Source organism: Peromyscus eremicus, chromosome 16_21 (genome assembly GCF_949786415.1).
Source record: "Peromyscus eremicus chromosome 16_21, PerEre_H2_v1, whole genome shotgun sequence".
Classification (NCBI taxonomy): domain Eukaryota; kingdom Metazoa; phylum Chordata; class Mammalia; order Rodentia; family Cricetidae; genus Peromyscus; species Peromyscus eremicus.
Genome location: NC_081432.1, coordinates 45,421,879 through 45,445,241, shown reverse-complemented (window position 1 = coordinate 45,445,241; position 23,363 = coordinate 45,421,879). Strand labels below are relative to the sequence as shown.

At 36.4% G+C, this 23,363-nt stretch overlaps 1 non-coding gene across 1 annotated transcript; it reads right to left on the bottom strand.

Annotated features, from left to right (window-relative positions):
• Positions 1-11,865: 11,865 nt before the first annotated feature.
• On the bottom strand, positions 11,866-11,971 carry LOC131894017 (U6 spliceosomal RNA). Its single transcript, XR_009374806.1, has one exon. It is a non-coding gene; the product is annotated as a U6 spliceosomal RNA (small nuclear RNA).
• Positions 11,972-23,363: the final 11,392 nt, after the last annotated feature.

Below are 23,363 nucleotides of genomic sequence, written 5' to 3'. Positions count from 1 at the left end.
GGTAAACGTACAGTAAAGACCTCAACCCATCACAGTTGGATACCCAGAACTGTGAGCTGTATACACCTCTTTTGCTTCTTTAAGTTTTTGTTTTGTTTTGTTTTGTTTTTTTAGATCCAGATTCCAGCACTTTGTTTTGGCAGCACAAGATGACTAATGCAATACTGAACATGACCTCTTTTTTTAAACATAATGTTGTAAGCAATTTAATTTCTTTTCAAAATTTAACATAGGCACACCCCCTCTATTACCACCCTTTCCATTCTCCCATCCCCTTCCCACCAAATTGCATATTTAGATGATATCTATCTCCCACCTCCTCTATAACTCCTCCCAGATCATCCCTATGTCCCACTCCTCCTCCAAACATCATGCTTTTGTGTTTGCTTCTTTTTCTTTCTTTTATTTTGTTTAAGGCTATGGAAATGGTAAAGTTTAAATGGCAACTTATCAGAACTCAGATTTACCAAGAGGAGAACCTCAGTTGAGGAATTGTCTAGAACAAATTACCACATGAGACTATTACCATTTTTATTTGCTTTAGGAAGATTGAATGCATTGTGAGTGGTACTATTCCCTAGGCTGAGAGCCTTGGTCTATAGAAGACAGGAGAAAGCTGGTTGAAGTATTATGGATGTGCTTATTTCTCTCTACACGTGGCCTGGATGTGGTATAACTAACTGGTTATGTTCCTGCCTTGGCTGCCCCCAAACAATGAACTGTAACCTGGAATTGTGAAGTAAAGCAAACTCTTCATTTCTTAGGTTGTCTGGGTATTTGTCACAGCGGCAGAAATGAAACAAGGACACCTACTCAGTCCAGTTAGTACAGCCTGTATACAACACGTAGGTGTTGTTATCCAAAGGAGCATAGTTAATATACCGGGAGCCACACCCTTGAGAAAGCACTGTTCCACTGCAGTCCTTGATGACTGCTAACTCTTAAAGTCTCTCCAGCCGTCTTCCACATTGTTCCCTGAGCTTGCAGTCAATGACAAGGAAATATAGATATTCCATTCATGGCTGAGTGCTCTCAAGACACCTATTCTCTACACTATGAGCATTTGTGAAATTCTGTGTTAGCCATTGTTCTTGACAAAAGAAGCTTCTCTGATGAATACTGAGAGCTATGCTAATCAATAAGAGAGGAGTACTTACAAAGCAATTATGTATTATGTCCATTTACTTAAGCAAACATAGTAGCATGTCCCCTAGAACCTTTGACTTTTCCAACCTCACATTCTTGTTGAGATATACAGCACCGGGTATGTGTTTCGTCCGGTGGAGCACTCTTAAATTCAATCAGAAAAATGGTTGGTTATTCGTACAGTATTTAAGCCATTATTGTACCCATAGTTTGGCAGTAAAATTATTATTATATTTCACAGGGTTCACAACAGGATAAGACTTGTGAGGATGTACCCCTCCCTGTACCCCACAACGTGTATAGCATCTACCAGCACTGTGAAAACTAGCCAATAGGGGAAAGCTTTTAAAACTGTATCACTTTGATTTCTCCTTGCCCTGTGACCAAAGTAGTAGGATCTTTCTTATCATCATCTTCTGTTTGGGAATCTCCGAGATTTATCCTAATCAACATCTCAAAGGAACATATTTTACCTACTATTTTATAAGCTTTTAAAAATATAAAACAAAGTTACAAATAATACTGTTTCAAAATATAATAATCTTCTGATCAGAAAAATATATGACAAGGAAAAGAGAAGGCAGAAACATTTTAAGTGTTATACCTAGGTACAAATTTCTTATGAAATGGACAAATTTTCAACTATGAAAACTAAAACATCATTTAAACAGTCATTCCAAAATTCAGACAAGCTTACCTTATTTATAAAACTAAGTAGAAGTAGTTACAGTGCTGAGAGTCAACTCAACTACATTTTAAGTCTAAAAAATGAGAGCATTATTGTTATAAACATTCATATTAAAATTCAATTAAGGAAATGTAAATATTATGTAAGTAAGCATTATTGATGCAACTAAATAAGATGTTAAAGAAAAGATTGTCAATCTTAATTTTTATGAACATAAACATTTTATATTTAAAGTTAATAAATGTTTTTATGAAAATAAAAGAATGAACATGAAGCTCACTTAATAAACAAATAAGACAGTATATATATATATATATATATCAGAAAGAAAAATTCCAAATAGAAGCAAATCAATGTTTTAATCTGATGCTCAATATTTCATGCAGCACAAAGAGAAAAAATGATTTGCAATGCCTTTTCATCTCCCAGAGGTCTTATGTTATAAAAACTGTAGTACGTTCTATAGACTTGTCTAAGTTCAGCTAAGATTTTGGTAGCTGGTGTTTTTCAACCATCACACAGACTTTTAGTACAATGACAGGCTTCAGTGTTATTAAAACATCTTTATACAGTTAGATTCCTCTTCACCACTTTTTTTTTCCAGATTGTAAGATTTTTATACACAATAGTATTCTCTGTGCTGTCAAAAGTATTCCTAATACAGCATTTCTCACACTTTCCCAAGAAATTCTTGCAAGTTCCTGAAAGCCTGCTTAAAGCTTTGAATATGATCATTAGATATGATCAGTCATCAGTTTCACATGAATCTCAACAATAAAAAAATAATAAAATCTCCAATTTTGAGTATCATAAGGTTAGAAATTCCTTGCTTAGTTTTTGTTTGTTTTGGTTTGATTTGATTTGTTTGTTTTTTAGTTTTTTGCTTTGTTTTATATAAAGTTTTTGTTGTTTATTGCTTGATGGGCAATATGATAATCCATTGTTTCTTACAATAATGGAGTATTTGCCTCACTAACAAATTTACTCAACCTCCTTTTTTTATTTTACTCCTGTCTCTGATGAATTTTTTTACATAATTATTATTTTATTTCAATGTCAAATTATAATGAAATATGTTGAAGCCATAGTAGGGTCTAAACTTCACATGCAAATGACTTTTGGCCTCAAAGCCCCCTCAATGACACATGTGAGTAGTCTGAATCCAAGCCAAGCATTGAAGAGCTATGTAGAGTTAATGTTATTGGTAAATATTAAGTGAGTAAAAGTACACAATTTGTTTATAACTCTTTTCTATTCCTATGTAATTTTAAGATAAATAAATGTGAATACTAGCTATAGCACTGTGATAAAACCAGTACAAACTCACAGAGATGAAATTCAGCTGTGCTGAGTTTATTGTTCTTAAGTCAATATACTCTGAACCATATCATCTTATACATTCCACTATTCTTCAGCGACAACCACAAAGAAAATGATTCTGTCAGGGGATTAAAATGACTACTAGAACAAGTGTTCCACATATGAGTATAAGGGAACAATTAAGAAATAGAGTGGCGTAAAGCCTACTGGAAACAAAGAATAACTGGAGAGACCTCACCCTGCTTGTATCGAATGCAAAAGGATTAAATAAATAAATATTCACTAAAAGCAAACTGTAGATATAATTCTAAATGGTCTTATTAAATAAGAAACACAGAGCCAAGTAAAGAGTTAAAAGCCCAGAGATTGAGCAGCAGCCAAGAGCTAAGATCACCTTATCTTACCACTCGCTGTTGCCGCTTCCCCTGAGAGAGAGACCTTCTTCATGTGTCCTGGCCCTTTATTGCCTTTCTATTCTGCCTTCTTATTGGTTGTAAACCCAGCCGTACTTCCTCGTCACTGCCTGTCTATATAGACCTCCAGGTCTCTGATTGGTACTGGGATTAAAGGCGTGTGTCTCCATGCTGCCTGTGTCCTTGAACACACAGAGACTCTGCCTGCCTTGTGATGGGATTAAGGGCATGTGCTACCACTGCCACACTTCTGCTTAATGGCTACGACCTCTGATCTCCAGGCAACTTTATTTATTAACATACAAATAAAGTTACATTTCAGCACAAATAAAATATCACCATATAATTTCAATAAACCAATTCCTGAAGTTCCAGAATGACTGTGCTCTACGCCATCAAAAGCAAGGCCTTTAAGAGTGTCCTTTCTTTCTAGTTGGTTTATGTATATATGTACTTATATATGGTTTATGTATGTATACAAATTAACAGTGCAGCAAGAAGGGAACAGGAGGTACCACAGTGCATAAACTGGACTGCACAGATTCCAACTGCTCTCATAGAGGAAGGGCAGCCCTAAGCCAGCTCCTGCTAGGAATGTTGGATTCCATGTCTCTCATACACCTCCATACTTGAGTTCCATGAATAAGAAATCTTAAGTACCCTGGTATCTAAGATACATGTGATACTCAATGAGATATTTGTATACTATGGGGAGAGCATTATCACTTCAGGAACCAGGGCTTCCATATCTGTGAAACCATAAGCACAATTTTTTTTCTATGAGTAGTTGCATGTGATTAAATCTTGTTCTCCATTGCCTCAACTCTTCCTTTGGCATTTGGAGTGATTTTTTTTTTTTTTTAATTTGGGGAAGCAAATAACAGGTAGAGGTTTATGTTTTCATGAAAATGTTTAACAGATACCTTCTATTTCAATGTGTATACTTCAGCTTCTTTTACTGTTACCTCATCACAGTGCTTCAGGGACAGAGGGGCCATTTCTATGTTATCAGATGCAAGAGTTATGATACAAGTGGTGGATCCCATGTTATGATCTGATGAATGTTTATAATTTCATAAAGCTTTTGCATACTGCTGTAGAATGTTCTGTATGGCAAATGTGTTGCTGATTGGTCAATAAATAAAACACTGATTGGCCATTGGCTAGGCAGGAAGTATAGGTGGGACAAGGAGAATAAAGCTGGGACGTGGAAGGCTGAGTCAGAGAGACACTGCCAGCCACCATGATGACAAACAGCATGTGAAGATGCCGGTAAGCCACGAGCCATGTGGCAAGGTATAGATTAATGGAAATGGATTAATTTAAGCTGTAAGAACAGTTAGCAAGAAGCCTGCCATGGCCATACAGTTTGTAAGCAATGTAAGTCTCTGTGTTTACTTGGTCAGGTCTGAGCAGCTGTGGGACTGGCAGGTGAAAGAGATTTGTCCTGACTGTGGGCCAGGCAGGAAAACTCTAGCTACAGCATACAGTTTTGAATTTTATGGTTAATATTTATAATGATTACTGACATAAGATATATGGATGGAACTACAGGCTTTGTCTGCACCAAGCTGAGTCCAATAACCTCTTGATATTTTAGTGTTTGAAGCTTAAACAGATCCAGATCCAGATGGTGGTCAAAGCCAAAAAATGTGGAGGCATTTCTCTTGCCTAGTAGAAGAGGTATGTTTTCTCCTTTCTCTGTTACTGTCTCCTTTAGTTTAAATGGGCCATGCATGAATTTTCACAGAAAACTTAAGGTGACCTACTTCCTAATTCCTTATATATACTGCTAATTGTGACTAATTATGCTCTTCTCTTTGTCAACTCCCTTTCTGAAAAGAACAAGTTATATGATACAGCAGCATGTTTTTAGCTGATGTTTGTTAATTGGATTTTATTATCAGGAATCTATTTATTAGAAGAAAAATAACAAAACAAGCATACTCTATATTACATGCCAGTTTTACATGAACTTGCTAGTTAAAAAATCATTTTACACATTCTTAGGTTGATGTGAGATAAAAATCATACATAAAGGCAAAGAAAATATTAGGTCAAAAGTACACAAATTCAGATAATTTCCTAGAAGTAAAATAACTTGGGTTTCATTCAATAGTTGCACATAGATGGTGAGTCTTCTACTTTAATAAAGAAAGAGTTCTAAGTCCTAGGATACACTAAGGCATATAATCTGTGCTATCTGATTTTTTTTATTTATTCTTTTCTCATGTATTTCATTCTGACTGCAGTTTCCCCTACCTCCACTAATCTCAGTCCCAGCCACACCCACACACCCACACATACAGTCTCCCAGATCCGCTCCTATTCCATCCCCCTTTAGAAAAAAGCAGGTCTCCCAGAGATATCAAGTGAACACAGCTTAACAAGATGCAATATGACTAGATACCCCTACTCTGACTGTTAGAAGTCCCACGGAAACACCAAGCTAACAACCATAATAACCTATGCAGAGGACCTAGCTCAGACCCATAAAGGCTCCCTGGTTATGAGTCCCTGTGAGGCCTGTTTTGTAGACGAATTTCTAAACGGTCTTATTAAATAAAAAACATGGAGCCAAATATAAGAGTGAAAGCCTTAGAGATCATGAAAATAGTGAGAGCCAACAGCTAATCTTACCTCACCATGCTGCGGCATCCAAAGTGAGCTACTCCCGGTCTACCCACGCCTTTATTACCTTGCTCTTCTGCCCTCTCATTGGGTCTTTGCCCAGCTACCTCACTTCCTTGTCACTGCCTGTCTGTACAGACCTCCAGGTCTCTATGGTTGGTACTAGGATTAAAGGCATGTGTCACCATTCTTAGCTCTATTCCCTAGTATGGCCTTGAAAATACAAAGACCCTACCTGCCAAGTGATTGGATTAAGGACATGTGCTACCATTGCCTCACTTTCGTGTTTACTTAAAATGGCTTGCTATTTCCTCTGATCTCCAGGCAAACTTTATTATTAACATACAAATAAAACATCACCACATTTCAGCACAAATAAAATATTACCACAATGTTTAGTTGATTCTGTATGCCATGTTCTTGTGGTGTGCTTGACCCCTCTGGCTCCTAAAATCCCTCCTCCCCCTCTTCCACAGGATTCCCTGAGCTCAACCTAATGTTTGGCTGTGGGTCTCTGCATCTGCTCCTATCAGGTGCTAGATGAAGCCTCTCTGATGATGATTATGCTACTTCTGGTCTATAAGTGTAGCAGAATATAATGAAGAATCATTTCATTGATTTTTTGTTTGTTTGTTTTTGGCCAGTCATGTTTGGTTCTATTCTAGGTCTCTGGTCTATTCAGCCTCTGGTTACTGGCTATTCAGGCAGTGTAAGGCACTGGCTCCCTCTTTTGGCATGGGACTCAAGTTGGGCCAGTCATTGGTTGGCTTTTCCACATTTTCTGTGCCACAGTTACCTGAACACATCATGTAGGCATGACAAATTGTAGGTCAGAAGTTTAGTAGCTCAGTTGATATCCCAGTCCCAACACTGTAATGCGTGCCTGACTACAGAAGGTGACCAGTTCAGGCTTTGTATTCCCCATTTCTAGGAGTCTTTAATAGGTTCACCTTTGTGGAATCCAGGGAGTTCCCATTGCACTGTTTCTACATCACCCCAAAATGCCAACCCCAATTCCAGTCAACTCTCCCAGTATTCTCTCCTTCTGTGCCTCCCATCACATACTTCCTCCTTTTCCACACCCCACCTTCCCTCAGTCTAATCCTCTAATCTATTCTATTTCCCTTTCCCAGGGAGATCCATTCATCCTCTGTGTAGCCCTACTGGTTACTTAGCCTCTCTGAGTCTATGGATTGTAGCATCATTATCAGTTACTTTACAGCTAATATCCACTTATAAGTGAGTCCATTCCATATTTGTCTTTTGGGAATCTGGGCCACCTCACTTACAATGACTTTTTTCTAGTTGCATCCATTTGCTTGAAAAAAAAATTTTTTAACAGCTGAGAATACTCCACTGTGTAAATGCACCACATTTTCTTTATTCATTCTTTGGTTGACAGACATCTAGGGTTTTTTTTTTTTTTCTTTTTTCTGTTTCTGGATATTATGAATAAAAGATGCTATGAATGTAGTTGAGCCAATGTTCTTGTGGTAGAATTGAGTATCCTTTGGGTATGTGCCCATGAGTGGTATAGCAGGGTCTTGAAACACATAGATTCTATTTTTCTGATGAACCACCTTAGTGATTTCCTAAGTGACTGTACAAGTTCATTCCCACCAGCAATTGAGGAGTGTTCCCCTTGCTCCACTGCTGTGGGATGGTCTGTATGTCAAATGTGTTGCTCTGATTGGTTAATAAATAAAACACTGATTGGCCAGTAACCAGGCAGGAAGTATAGGTGGGACTAACAGAGAGGAGAACTGAGAGAACGGGAAAGCTGGGGACATGGCCAGCCACCGTCAGGACAAGGAAGATGTAAGGTACCAGGTACCGATAAGCCATGAACCATGTGGTAAAGTATAGATTAATAGAAATGGGTTAATTTAAGATATAAGAACAGTTAACAAGAAGCCTGAGCCATTAGGCCAAACAGTTTAAATAATATAAGCGTCTGTGTGTTTATTTTATATGTGGGCTGTCGGACTGCCAGGGCTTGGTGGGACCCAGAGAGGAAACTCTAGCTACACTCCACATCCACCCAGAATGAGTTGTCATTTGTGGTTTTAACTTAACTATGCTAACAGGTATAAGAGGGAATCTCAAAGCTGTTGTGCTTTGCATTTCCCTGATGGCTAAGGTTGTTGGACATTTCTTTAAGTGTTTCTCAACAATTTGAGAATCTTCTGTGGATAATTCTCTGTATAGATCTCTATCTCATTTTTAATTTTATTATTTGGAGTTTATTTTATGTGTATGTTTTTGTGTTCTTTATATTTTGGAAATCAGCCCTCTGTTATATGTGGAGTTGGTGAAAATTTTTTCCCATTCTGTAGGCTGACTCTTTGTCATATTTATATTGTCCTTTGCCTCACAGAAGCTTTTCAGTTTCAGGAGGTCCCATTTGTTAACTGTGGATTTTAACACTTGCACTATTAATGCTCTGTTCAGGAAGTTGTATCCTATGTCAATTTGTAAAGATTATTCCCTACTTCCTCTTCTATAATTTTCACTATATCTGATTTTTTGAGTCATTTGATCAACTTGGAATTGTTTTGTGAAGTGTGATAGATGTTGCTCTATGAGCGTTCTTCTACATGCAGACATTCATTTTGACCAGCACCTTTTATTGAAGGTGCTTTTCTTTTTCCACTGTATATTTTGGGTTTATCAAAAATCAGGTATCCATAGGTGTGTGGATGTATATCTGGGTCTTCAATTTGATTCCATTTATTAGCCTGTCTGGTTTTATGCCAATAACATGTGATTTTTGTTACTATAGCTCTGTAGTATAGATTGATGTCAGGGATGGTGATACCTCCAGATGTTCTTTTATTTTATAGGATAGTTTTAGCTATCCCAGATTTTTTTTTTAAGTTATACATTACTCTTTCAAGGGCTATAAAGAATTGTGTTGGAATTTTGATTGTGTTGAATCTGTAGATTGATTATAGTAAGATGGACATTATTACTGTTAATCCTAACAAACCTTGAGCATGGGAGATCTCCCAAACTTCTGATACCTTCCTCAATTTCTTTCTTCAAAGACTTGAAGTTTTTAATCATAAAAGTTTTTCACTTCCTTGATTAGTGTTATCCCCAAGGTATTTTATGTTATTTCTGGCTATTTTGAAGGCTGTTGTTTCTCTGATTTCTTTCTCAACCATTTTGTCTTTTGTATAGAGGAGGGCTACTGATTTTTTTTTTGAGTTAATCTTCTATCCAGGTGGATAATCTTCTATCCACTGGAGGAGTTTAACTGCTGTAGAATTTCCCCCATGGAATTTTAAGGTCACTTATGTATACTATTATATCATCTGTAAATAATGTTACTTTTAATTCTTCCTTTCCAATTTCTATTCACTTGATCTCCTTTTGCTCTAGCTAGAACTTTATGTACTATATTTGGAGAGATTTGGAGATTTAGAGAGTGAATGGCCTTTTCTTGTTCCAGATTTTGGTGGAATTGCTTTCAATTTCTCTCCATTTATTTTGATGTTGACTATAGGCTTGATGTAAATTGTCTTTTTATGTATAGTTGTGTCACTTGTATCAGTGATTGCTGCAAGACATTTATCATGAAGGAGCATTGGGGTTGTCGATGGCTTTTTCAGCATCTAATGAGATGATCATTTGTTTTTTTTAATTTCTTCAGATTGTTTATATGGAGAATTACATTGACAGACCCCAATATATTGAAACATACCTGCATTTCTGGTAATAAGCCTACTTCAACATGGTGGATGATTTTTTTTTGTGTTGTTGGATCCGTTTTCAAACATGTTAACCTTTTATTGAGTGTTTTTGCATCAACGTTCATGAGAGAAATTTGAGGATTATTGACATTAGCTCTTCTTTGAAATTCCTGTAGAGTTCTGTGCTAAAACCATCGGGTTTTGGACTTTTTTTGCTTGGGAGACTTTTAATGATTGTTTCTATTTCCTTATGGATTAAAATCTATTTAAATTGTTTATCTCATCTTATTTCACTTTGGTAAATGGTATCTATTGAGAAATTTTCCATTTCTTTTAGGATTTCCAATTTTGTTGAGTACAGGTTTTTGAAGTATGACTTAACAATTCTTTGGATTTCCTTGGTGTCTGTTGTTATAGTCCCTTTTTTTTTCAGATTTTGTTAATCTGGGGATTCTCTCTCTGTCTTTGTTTTTTTTTTTTGTTTTTTTTTTGTTTTTGTTTTTTCGAGACAGGGTTTCTCTGTGTAGCTTTGTGCCTTTCCTGGGACTCACTTGGTAGCCCAGGCTGGCCTCGAACTCACAGAGATCGGCCTGGCTCTGCCTCCCGAGTGCTGGGATTAAAGGCGTGCGCCACCACCGCCCGGCTCTCTCTCTGTCTTTTAGTTATTTTGCATAAGGGTTTGTCTATCTTGTTGATTTTTCTTAAAGAATCAACTTTTTTTCGTTGATTCTTTATATTGTCTCTTTGTTTCTATTTTATTTATTTTAGCTTTCTGTTTAATTATTTCCTGGCATCTACTCTTCTTGAGTGTATTGGTATCTCTTTGTTCTAGAACTTTCAGGAATGCTGTTAAGTGGCTAGTATGAGACCTCTCCAAATTCATTATGGAGGCACTTAGTGCTATGCATTTTCCTTTTAGCACTGCTTTCATTCTGTCCCATAATTTGGGGTATGTTATGCTTTCATTTTCATTGAATTCTAGAAATTCTATTATTTTTTTCTTCTTTTCTCCCTTGATCCAGTAGTCATTCAAATACAGTTGTTCAATTTCCAGCAGTTTACAGGCTTTTTGTTGTTTCTGTTGTTGAAATTCAGCTTTAATACTCAGTAATCTCTTGGTATACTGGGGCTTATTTTCTTGTGCCTACTGTGACTTTCTTTGTGACTGGGTATGTGGTCAGTTTTGGAGACAGTTCTGTGAGGTGATGAGAAGAAAGAATATTCCTTTGTGTTTCGGCAAAATGTTCTGCAGGTATCTGTTAGGTCTATTTGGTTCATAGTGTCTTTTAGTTCTAGTTTTTCCTAGTTTAGTTTTCAACAAAATGATCTGACCATTGGTGAGAGTGAGATATAGTCTCCCACTATGCATGTATTGGGTTTGAAGTGTGATTTTTGTTTTAGTAATGTTTCTCTTACAAATGTGGATACCCTTGCAATTGGGACATAGATATTAAGAAATGCCATCTTGGTGGATTTTTTTTTCTTTGATGAGTATGAACTGTCCTTTCCTAGCTCTTTAATTTGGGTTTGAAGCCCATTTTGTTAGATATTAGAATAGCTGTACCAGCTTGCTTTTTTGAGTCCATTTGGCTGGAAAACCTTTTCCAACTTTTTATTCTTGGTAATATCTATGTTTGATGTTTGGGTGTGCTTCTTATATTCAGCAGAAGGATGGATCCTGTTTTTGCATTCATTCTGTTAGCTTGTGTCTTTTTATTGGGGAATTGAGTCTATTGATATTGAGAATAATTAATGACCAATGATTATTAATTCCTGGTATTTAGTTGTTGTTGTTGTTGGTGGTGGTGGTGGTGGTTGTGTGTGTGTGTGTGTGTGTGTGTGTGTGTGTGTGTGTGTGTTTTCTTTCTTTTTGTTTGCCTAGTGTGAGACTATTTTCTGTGTTTTTATGGGTGTAGTTAACTTCCTTGGGTTGGAGATTGGTTTCTATTATCTTCTGTAGGACTGGATTTGTAAAAACATGGAATGCTTCATGAATTTGCATGTCATCTTTGTGCAGGGGCCTTGCTAATTTTCTCTTGTGTGTCCAGTTTTAGTACATGGACTGACAATGTGAGCACCTGCCATCTAATTTGTAAGACTAATATCTGCTGATTATACAGAAAGAGTAATGGATAATTGTGCTAGATTTTTTATGTCAAATTAATATAAGCTAGAGTTATCAAAAGAGGGGAACCCCAATTGGGGTAATGCCTGCATAATACTGGGCTGTAGGCAAGCATGTAAGACATTTTCTTAATTAGTGATTAATGAAGGAGGACCTAGCTTATTACTGGTGGTGCCATCCTTGGGCTGGTGGTCCTTGGTTATATAAGAAAGCAAAATGAGCAAATTGTGCAGAGAAAGCCATTTATCAGTCCTCCTCCATGGCTTCTGTATCATCTCCTGCCTCGTGGTTCCTATCCCATTTTAGTTGCTTTCCTAGCTTCCTTCAATGATAGACTACAATGCGGAAGTGTAAGCTGTTGTATAATATTTTGTTTGTATTCTGACAAATAAAGCTAGCCTGGAGATCCGAGGTTGGAGCTAGCCACTAGTTAACCATAGAGGTCAGGCAGTGGTGGCTCACACCTTTAATCCCAGCACAGGAGGAGGAGACAGGAATATAAGGCAGGTGGAGACAGATTCTCAGCTCCCCCCTTTGGTCTGAAGACTCTCACAGGTAAGAAGTTTCTAGTGGCTGCTGCTCTGCTTCTCTGATCTTTCAGCTTTCACCCTCAATATCTGACTCCAGGTTTTTATTGTTAAGACTAATTAGGATTACACTTCATCTGGCACCCAAATGCTTAGCAAGAATTTCCACATAAAGCTTGAAAAAGCTTTAGAAGGATTCTTTATTTTTTTAAACAGACTCAAATTTGGGTTCTTGTTAACTGCTTATTCTTGCGTAGGCTTTGTTTGCTGGCAGCAAGCAGAGTCACAACTCCTTTGACAGACAGCTTCCTGACTCAGTGCTAGCAGCAAAAACCATATGGCTCTTTTAAGAAGCCCTGCTACCAAACACTTAAATGGAGTTTATGAGCAACATGGACTCAGAAGTGCCCCAGAGCTGGGGCAGTAAGCATGGCTCTCGCCAATGCCTCTGCCATGAAGCTGGGCTCTTAGGAAACCAGACAGGGCAGAGCCAATCATCAGGGCAGAAGTTGCTGTCTTATCCACACTGATCAGCTGTTTAAAGGCTCATGTGCTCTTAAAAAAAATAGATATGCAATAAAGATAGATTCAGAAAAAAAAGCCACCTCTAAATGGTTTACAGTATGTTTGAAAAATATGCATAGGCTTAGGAGAGAGAAGAGAAAGGAGAGAAATAGTCATAGATTTAAAAAAAATGACTTAAAATAATAGTAAAGTCCTTAAGGGAATAGAGTAATAAAAATTATGATAAGCCACGTAAAGATGAAAAACACAGTCTGGACTCTATATTTTATACTGTTATCTTTTGAATTTTTGATTGTTAATAGTCAAATAATAAGTGCTGAGAGACATTTGATTGTGAAAGCTACTGAATTAAACCATCCTATATATTTTAAAAATATCTTGACTTCAAAATTTAAATCAAAAGATATGCTACTTTGGAAAAGAGATTCTGCTTTTATTTCCACAGGAAATGAAAGGCTCTGGATTTGTTCTGGGTTAAGAAAATTCAGATCAATGAAAATGCCCTGAAAAATCTCTGATAGGAACAGATGGCACAGATGATGATTTCAGAGAACCTCTGTTACAGTTTCTTCTTAGTTCTACATCCAGAAAGGCCTTTGTTTGTGTTCTGACAAATAAAGCTTGCCTGGAGATCAGAGGGTGGAGCTAGCCACTAGTTAACCAGAGGCCAGACAGTGTTGGCTCACACCTTTAATTCCAGTACTTGGAATGAGGAAGCAGAAAGATCAGAATGTCAAGGCCACCCTGGGCTACAGAAGATTTAACTGCTCTAAAAGAGAAACAGATCCTGTGGGTGGTGGCTCACACCTTTAATCTCAGCACCTGGGGGGCTCATGCCCTTGATCCCAGCATTTGGGAGGTTCACACTTTTGATCCCAGTACTTGGGAGGCTCACCCCTTTAATCCCAAAAGTAGGGTGGGTTGGAGACAGGACCTCACCCCATTTGTTCTAAGATTTTGTAGAGTTAAGAAGTTTCTAGTGGCTGCTACTCTGCTGCTCTGATCTTTCAGCTTTCATCATAATATCTGACTCCTGTTTTTTTATTTAATAATACTAAATAGGATCACACTTCAGTAAACCAAATAAATCTTTTCTTTCTCTACTTGCTTTTGGTCGTGGTCATAGGAATAGAAAACTTAACTACAACAATAACGAATAATATTTCCTTGTTTTTGAAGAATCCTAAGCACAATAATTCTTAATACAAACACCCAAGGCCAGGCTTGGTGGTGCATTCCTATAATTTCAGCATGGGGAAACAGAAGCAATGGATTACCACAACTTCAATGCCAGCATGGGTTACATGGGAAGTCCCTGTTTCAATGGTGGAAATGAAAGCAAATTAAGAAAACAAATATAAACAAACAACTACATTGTACTTAATTTTCACACTGCATAATCCTTATATTTGGCCCAGTTTATGCATTTGTCTTGAGCAATTTCTTTTTTATATGAAATGGTATGGTGGTTTATGGGGTGCATTCTTTAAATTTGGGGATGATATAGGACTGTTAATATGATTGAACTCCTTGATGGTAATATTATGGCTTTAAGAAACTTCAGTTCATCACTTGATTTAATTTTTTTTTCCTTTAAAATATTGTTTGGAAAGGGGAGTACTGTCTTTGTAGACAGTCTTTATCAGTTTTGTTGAAGATTCTGACTTCAAGTAAGATTGTGGGCTGGGGAGGTTCTTTCCATTTCATATTCTATTAAATTTATGTTTTCTCTATTGCCTTACATTAATTGCAGTGCAGCTGCTCTGTAAAATAAGGTCTTGGTCATAAGTCAAATTTTTATATATATGTTTTAAGTCTAATAATATATTGTGTAGAGAGTGCTAATTTGTTATCATTCTTCATAGATATTTATCAACTTCTGATTTTCAAAATACTCCCAAATGGTATATTTTTAAAATACCAAATAATAATATATTGCAAACCTGACAAAGTTCAGTGTATATGTGGAAAATGTTTTAGCTTCTCAGCATTCACATGTTTCAAATTAACTAAATTTTCCTTATTAAAGATGATATAAAACTAGACCATGAAAGTACTTTAGGCTGTAGCAGGAAAACATGCTATTGTTCTGAACATTTTCTTTTCAAATCCCTTAAAGTGAATTGTTTTGCTACAAAAATATGGAGAACATCTTCCTAATAGCATCAATATCTTATTCTGGCATGCTAATGAAGTATTTATTTTAGTGTTTTTTAGTAATCTTATCTTGGTAATGATTTATCTTAAATTAATATTCTTTCAAAACCTATTAATTTTGTTAATTTATGCATATATTAATAATGAAAGTAGTAATGATTTACATGGTTAACATATTTATGCAGAGGGCAAAATTATGGATCCTTCTCAGTTTCAACATATGAATTTATAATTTCTTCCTATAGTTTTGTGTAATGACTTTTATATATGAGGGAAAAATCTATTTCAAACTATCAATAAACTACTGCTGCTTTGATCATTTAGACATATGTAGATAATGCATCTCAGATTGTTTGAATGGTTGTTCTACATTCAGTGGCCAGGGTAACTGAAGAGGGACAGGAATTACATGGAAGGACAGCAAAAAGGTGTCATAGAATATTATTTTAAGATGTGTTACATTATTTGTGCTGTGGAACAGTTGTTTAATGATGTAAAGATGTGTTGCATTCTTTTATGTTGCTGTTTAACTCTGTGAGGCTGTGTTACTGTGCCTGTCTAAAACACCTGATGGTCTAACAAAGAGCCCAAAGGCCAATATCGAGGTAGGATAGGTAGAGATGGCAGTCAGAGAGAATAAATAGGAAAGAAGGAAGAAAGAGCAAGAGAGCAAGGAGAGGAGGTTATCAGGGGCCAGCCATCTAACTACACAACCAGCCATGGAGTAAGAGTAAAAGTAAGATTTACAGAAGTTAGAGAAAGGTAAAATCCCAGTGGCAAAAAGGTAGATGGGACAATAAAAGTTAAGAAAAGCTGGGTAGCAACAAGCCAAGCTAAGGATGAGCATTTATAATTAAGAATAAGCCTCATGTGTGTAGTGGTATTTGCCCTGCCCATGTCCTTGGGCTATAGGACCCAAAGTAGTTGGTACTTCTTGCCCTTCTAAGTGACCTCTTAAAAGGAAAGGGAGAAGGGTCATGAGTCTCTTCTCCCTGCTTCCTGCTTCCTGGTCTGATTGATTCACCAGATAGATTCACTCCCAGTCAGAACAGAGGATTGTGCTGGCTCTGCAGCTGGGATCCCACTGTCTCTGATCCCAGGGGCAGGTGGTGAATAGAGGAAGAACAAAATGGCACAGGCTCTGGGAGGTTGTAAGCAATCTCATTTATTAAACAAAGGACTGAGGTATTTATGTGCGTAGTTTTTGGCAGGCTCTGCTTCCAGCTGCTGTGGTATTTCCTGGTTGGCTCTGGGTCTTACATTGCAGTTGTCATCTTGGGGGTCCTGGTTTCAGGCTCCTCTAGGTCAGGATACTACTGCGCATGTCAGAGCTCTCTGCTTAAGGCATGGCCCTGTGATTTCAGCCTTACCTGCTTCAGAGGATGACTTCAGCTCTTTACTAGGTTCTGTGTTCGTGAGTGTATTTCCTCAATTTATGTCCTAATAAATGCCTATTACCCATTTAATAGACTTACATGGATTGATCTTAATTGAACTAATGCTGTTAGTTAAACAGCAACATGTGTATATTTATTAATATAATAAGTTAATATCTTAATATAAAATAGTGTATATTTATTTGGGAGCTGGATGGCAGGACCCTCAAAGAGTAAAGGGCCCCCCAAAAGACTAAAGAACAAAAATGGTTAAAACAACCAACAACAGAAAGGACTAGATTAATGATATGAAAGAAAGACAGAATCTTAAGTGAGTCAAAAGAGCATGTTTAACACAAGTGAGCATGGCCAATGCAAGTGAGCATTTCCACCATAAGTGAACATGGGCAAGGCATGTGATCATGACCAAGGCAAGTGAGGATGATCAAGGCAAATGGGTGCTCACCTCACTTGCAGGCCTTTCTTCCTTTGCTGATTTCTTCCAGGATAGACAGATTTGCTAGGATCCAATTGATGAAACTATAACTATGACATTTAAATATAAATAATTGAAATTTCACTTAAGTAAATTGTCATTATAATAAAGTCATTTCCCACACTTTTGGCTAAATTTACTTTTCACTTGTATTTACACGCTAACTGTTGATATGAATTGGATAAAACTTATATGAATAAATACATATTTACATGCACAAATTTTTACATGTAAGCATTGTTTGAGTAAACAGCAATTAATGAGACCATAAAGTATTTTGACCATTTATAATAAAGATGCTAAATTAAAAAAATACACTTTAAATATAACCCACAACTATAATGGAAGTGTTTTGGAAGTGCATCCATTGGGACTGAGCTCCAAGACTCTATATTTTAATTGATTGTAGGTTTATGAGGTGGTCTCTATCTAAGCAAAGAAGGTTTTATTTGATGATGGGGATGGAGTATACTTACCTGTGGGTATAAGAACAAATGTTTAGATATTGCTGGTTCAATAAATTGTAGTTATAAATTTTCTTGTGATATCCATGAGTTCATTTCACAGGGTAGACAACTAGCTGTCAGCAATAGGCACGATATCTCTCTTGTTGAGTATGTCTATGACACATATACCTTGTTTGTAACCAAGAGCTTTCTAATTGTCCAACATATTTATGGCATCCTGGAAGCACTAACATTTTCATTTATTAATGATCAGTTAATTTCTTCTTTGATTATATGTATGATTAAAACTACATGAACTAAGTGATTATTCATATGAGACAAAACAATACTCAGTTTTATTTTGTGTTCATAGTTTTGCTTATTCATTTCTTTGTTTTTTTTTTTCCTATGCTAGGATTAAATGGAAGGCCTTTCACATGCTAAATAAATATTCTACCATTGAGCTAAATTACATTAGAGTTTAGTTTAAAACTCCAAGCTAAACAACTGTAGCTTATGGGATCTTTATCCTCCTACTCGGTGCTCTCATCCAGCCTTGATTTGAGAGGGTTTATGCCTAGTCTTATTGTATCTTGTTATTCCATGTTCAGTTGATATTAGTGGGAGGCCTGCTCTATTCTCAAGAAAAATTTGACTTCCTTTTTTACAAAATGTTTTTATGTTAGCATTGATAATGATAACTAATAACAAACAGGTTATTAGATGTAACAAGTAAAGTTAGATATATTGGATAGAACAAGTAAAGTTCAATATTGCAAAGTTATAACTATATGTTGGCCTTCTTTCTGATAATTTCTATTGTTTCATGCTATAATTTTTCTAAACTTTACAAATCAGTATTTTGGTGAAAATGCAGTACCAGTTTTAAAATGGAAACAGTAACTTAACCAAATCTGAAACAAATAGGCATACATATCTACAATGAATGATTATTTCTTAGTCTTAAAATACAATATATTTAAAAATCAGCTTAACAAACATATTAATTGTGCCAACAAGTTGCTGAGTTTATTCTGACAATAACAGCATGGATATTTATTTGTAAATCAGTATTTTTGAGAGATACCATCAGGCTTGTAATGAACTCATGGGTATAAAAGACCCTCCTGTAGAATGAAGACCTCTAAATCCACTGAGCAAAGCTTATATATTTACTGGGACCAAAGCAGCATGCAAAGCACCTACATGGGTCTGCACCAGGTCCTTGCATATATATTGCAGTTTCCAGTTCAGTTATTTTTATGAGAATCCTGAGTGCATAAATGAGTGAGTCTCTGATTCTTATGCCTTCTCTGTGGCTCTTTTCCTTCTGTTGGTTTGTCTTGTCCAACTTAGATGTAATGGTTTTTATTTTGCATTATTATATTTTATTTTTTTATGTTTTGTTTTTATCTCTTAGAAGTCTGTTCTTGTCCAATGAGTGACAAAAAGGGAGTGGATCCAGATGGGAGTGGAGATGAAGAGGCACTGAGAGAAGTAGAGGGAAGGGAAATTGTAATTGGGATATATTGTATAAGAAAGTAATCTATTTTTAAATAAAATGGGGAAAAGAAACAAAATTAGCATAAACAAAGCCTAAGGTTTGAGAGAGAGAGAGAGAGAGAGAGAGAGAGAGAGAGAGAGAGAGAGAGAGAGAGAGAGAGAGAGATCTTCCTGGTTTCAAGGTAAGAGGCCTAGACAGTTGGCTCAGCAGTCAATGGTGCTTCCTACTCTTGAAAAGAATCCCAGATCACTCCCCAGCTCACATATTGGGGAGGTCACAGCAGCCTGTAGTTCAGCTCCAAGCCATTGGATACCAACTGCACATAGAAATACAAACATATACAAAAATAAGAATAAATAAAATAAAATATAATATGAGCTTTTCCAGTATAAATTTGACTGTTTGTATAGTTCATATTCACAAAAAAAGTGTTTTCACAAATAGTATGTTAATAATTGTGTTAATAATAAAGAGTTTTCAAACTTTTTATTCCATTACTTTGTTGTCATTTTGTTTATTATAATTGGCACTGTTATTAATGCTCTGTATAAAAGAGATAATTCATGTAAGTATAGTATTTCCACTGTGTTTAAACTTTTTTATTTTGTTTAGCATGTTACTGCTTCTTACATGCCACATGAATATATTATAGAGATTCAGCTGTATATTAAAGCTATATACTTTGAACGGCCAAGGGTCTGTCAAAAGGCAAGCAATTTATTATGGAATATTTGGTGTTATCCAGTTTTTAATATTTCAGCTGTCTTCTGCTGTGAAATTCTTGTGTGCCCAAATACTATAGACCATTTAGCAAACAGCTAAGCTTCTCAGACACTGTTCCACTAGGTACTAAGTCCCCTGCTGAGTCTAGGAGACTAGCAGGCTCCTAGATACATAGCTTTGTTTCTTGTGAAAATGAAGCTCCTACCATCCCCTTCCTCCCTACCGAGGGGCTTGGCAGAGAGATTGACTAAGGACAATAGGATGTTTTACATATCGAGGTGCAGTAAGGACTGGAGCAGAATTCCAGAGGCAGACACAATATCTCATGGCCAGAGAGGGGAGGAAAAGTGAAGGGTAAGGCAGGAACAGAGGACACAGAACTGTGTGGCCAGAGAGAAGAGAGGAAGACAGAGGTTCTGTAGAGGGTAAAGGAGATCTCTTGTAGAGTTTATCAGGGCCAGGGTTAAGGAGCCAGGAAGGATATAGATGGAGGACCAAGAAACAGAGGACAAAGTTCAGGTCAAAAGCATAGGCACTTACTAAAACTATGAGGACAGGAAAACTGGACACAAAGAGGAGCTGAGTGTGAGGACAGAGCTGAAACTGTGTAGATAGAATTGACTAAGAAGAATAAAGTGAATGGACTAGAGAACTCAGTGTGCTTAGATTCAATTGATATCCCTCAGATTAGTGTCCTTAGCCGCTTCTAGCATCTGTTCTGGACCCTGATAGAAATCTCCTCAAGGCAGGCACTTGTTGGAATTCATTAGCTACTAGAATTTATTTAAGCTTTTATGAAAAGGAGCAGATAATTTGTGGTCCTTAGGACTGAATGCAGTAACTCTTCATTTTGCAGTTGACAGGAAGCCTAATATAAACTGTCTTATATCTGTCTTTTCTGTTTAAAAATATTTTTCCTTCTCTCTTGGGAAAGCATTTAAGAATTTAGTAGACAAACAAGGAATACATAGTGCTCTTTCTCATAATTTTCAAGGTGGTTTTTACAAATTTATAAGCCTTCATAAAATGAATTAAAATTTCAGGATTTCCACAGCACTGCCAACATTTAACCTCCCCTGTAAAGTTTCTGTTGCTTATGTAGGTGATTTTAATTTTAACAATCTCTCGGATTCCTAAGGTTGCTTTGTAAGGTCTTTTGGATGTTATGCTGGTTGAGTTTATTTTGTTTTAATTTTGATGGACTTTTTCTTTTCTCTTTTATCATTAATGTGTTTGCCTTTCCTAATCTGTCTTTGTTTGGTCAGTTTCTTAAACATGTTCTTTCACATTTCCATACTTTTAGGAGTTTTTTTTTTTTCATAGTAATACTGCAATTCCCTTTTATTCAGGATGAATTTATCATATTTTTGCAACATTAGTTGAAATATATTCCTTATCTTTCTGAATTCCTTTGGTCTATTTGTAAAAAAAATACACATATATCTAAGTAACAACAGTTAATGGAAAAAGAGGCCACATATTTGAAATGGAGCAAGTCAGGGAACATGGAACAGTTGGAAAAAAGAAAATGAAGGAGGGTGATGCAGTTATATTATAATCTCAAAAAAAAAAATCGTGACTATTAGGTCATGATGATAACAGTTTGTATGAATATATCCTGAATGTTATGCTGTTGATTTTAGCTTGTCTTTAAGACAGTTGTTGTTATACCCTTCTAAAGTATTGTTTTACATGGTAACATTCAAATTTAGGTGGTAGCACTGTAGTTAATGCAACTTTGTGTTTCTCATCATCCTTTTCCTCCTCTCTATTATGACTCTTTCTCCATGTATTATATATACGTATGTGAGAGCATAGTAAGATATGTATATATATGAGTCTCAATAAAATGTGATTATCTGTTACTTTGTGTTTTCACATTGATTTCACAACTATATTACCTACTAAGGGCGTGTGCTACCTGAGTTCTTGTTTACTTAAAATGGCTGGCCTTTCCCCTGATCTCAAGGCAAGCTTTTTTTTACTAACATACAAATAAAATATCACCACATTTCCCCTTTTTTTGTCTAATAAAAATAAAAAAGTTATAACTAATATAAGAAAAACTATATGCAATAAGTATAATAACTGTATACAATATATATATAAACAATAAATATATCAACAATGTCTAGTCCATTTGCATTGACAAATTAAGAGATAATATTCCATTATCTATCCTATTTTGGTGAGTCCAAAATGTACCTAATTTACTTTCTATTCTATCTTCTATTACCAACAGAAAACTATCTTATAACGTCTTTCAAACTTACACACCTTACACCTTCTTAGTGAGTTTCTTTCCTGAATTTCTTAACAAGGAAAATTGTTACTTCAACTATCTAATCTTCAACTCCCTCAGAGACCCGAGATGGAAACAATATTACCTAGTAAAACAGGAAAGGCAAACAAGTGACTTCCAAAAAAATGTGAGTTGACAGAAACAGCCAGTTGCCTGGACAGTAACCCAAGGTTTCTCTGCATCATCTTCGGCTTATGGGCTTAGCGTATCTAACAGACTCATTTGTGGAGTAGGATGTACACAAAGCCCATAGCTCGACCTCATTCTGTGGGAGTGTTCCATGTACCAGATAAATTTGAATTCTGCCAGTGTCCTGTCATGATTCAGGATTTTAAATTCTGGAAATTGCTGATGTTATTAGAATCTGGCTGATCATTCTTCTTAGTTTGTTGGTGGCTTCATCTTAGCATCCCATTCTTCTTGGCTTATGATTGGCTTCATCTCCTTATTAAATGCCAGTTTACCATTGAGAGGTGAGACTCAGTCAGCCTAGTTACTCCTATAAGAATAGCTGCTCTAGCTACTGTTCTGCTACACACCAGAAGCTATAGGTCCACTGCCTACTCAGCTGCCTTTGAAGAAAGAGGCACTGTACCTTTTCAGGATTGCAAAGCCACTTCAGCGATGGTGCCATATCATCCTAGCCTCAGAGGACACCTGTTGCCAAAGCTGCAACCACACTTGTCTTGGCAAGGATTGGTAGTCCTTTGCTTTGTGTCCTGTTTGTCCATTTTGGACAGTATACTGTCAGCAGTGGATGCACTTTGTTGCCCAGTGGCTAACATTTGCCACAACAAAGGTTAACTCCATATGCATTTTCTTCAATGCCCATATCTTCTCTGAAGTAGATTGGTGCCACCTGGAGCAGACATGTCTCATAGTCCTAAAAAGAAAATCTTTGTTACTAAAACATTTTAAATGACATATTCTATAGATCACTGAAGGGTTTGAAGATGACCTATCCATCTAAAGCATATCTCTGCTTGAAAACATACCTAATATGACTACAAGTTTGATTGTAATGCCTAACTACTAACTTTCATTTTTTATATCCTAATAGTTGGTAATAATAACATTCAAGGATTAGCAAACTGCATTGTTAAATGAACTATATAGGTACAATATCCTGAACAAGATTAGAAATCATCCTAAACAACGACAGTACCTATAACTCATTAAACAACTAAAAGACACCCACCTCACCTCTTAGGAATGTGGGTATCGTGTTCTTAAAATTACTTCCTGTTGTTTGGGGGTGAAGATATCTTTAGGGGATCCTGAAAAGAAAA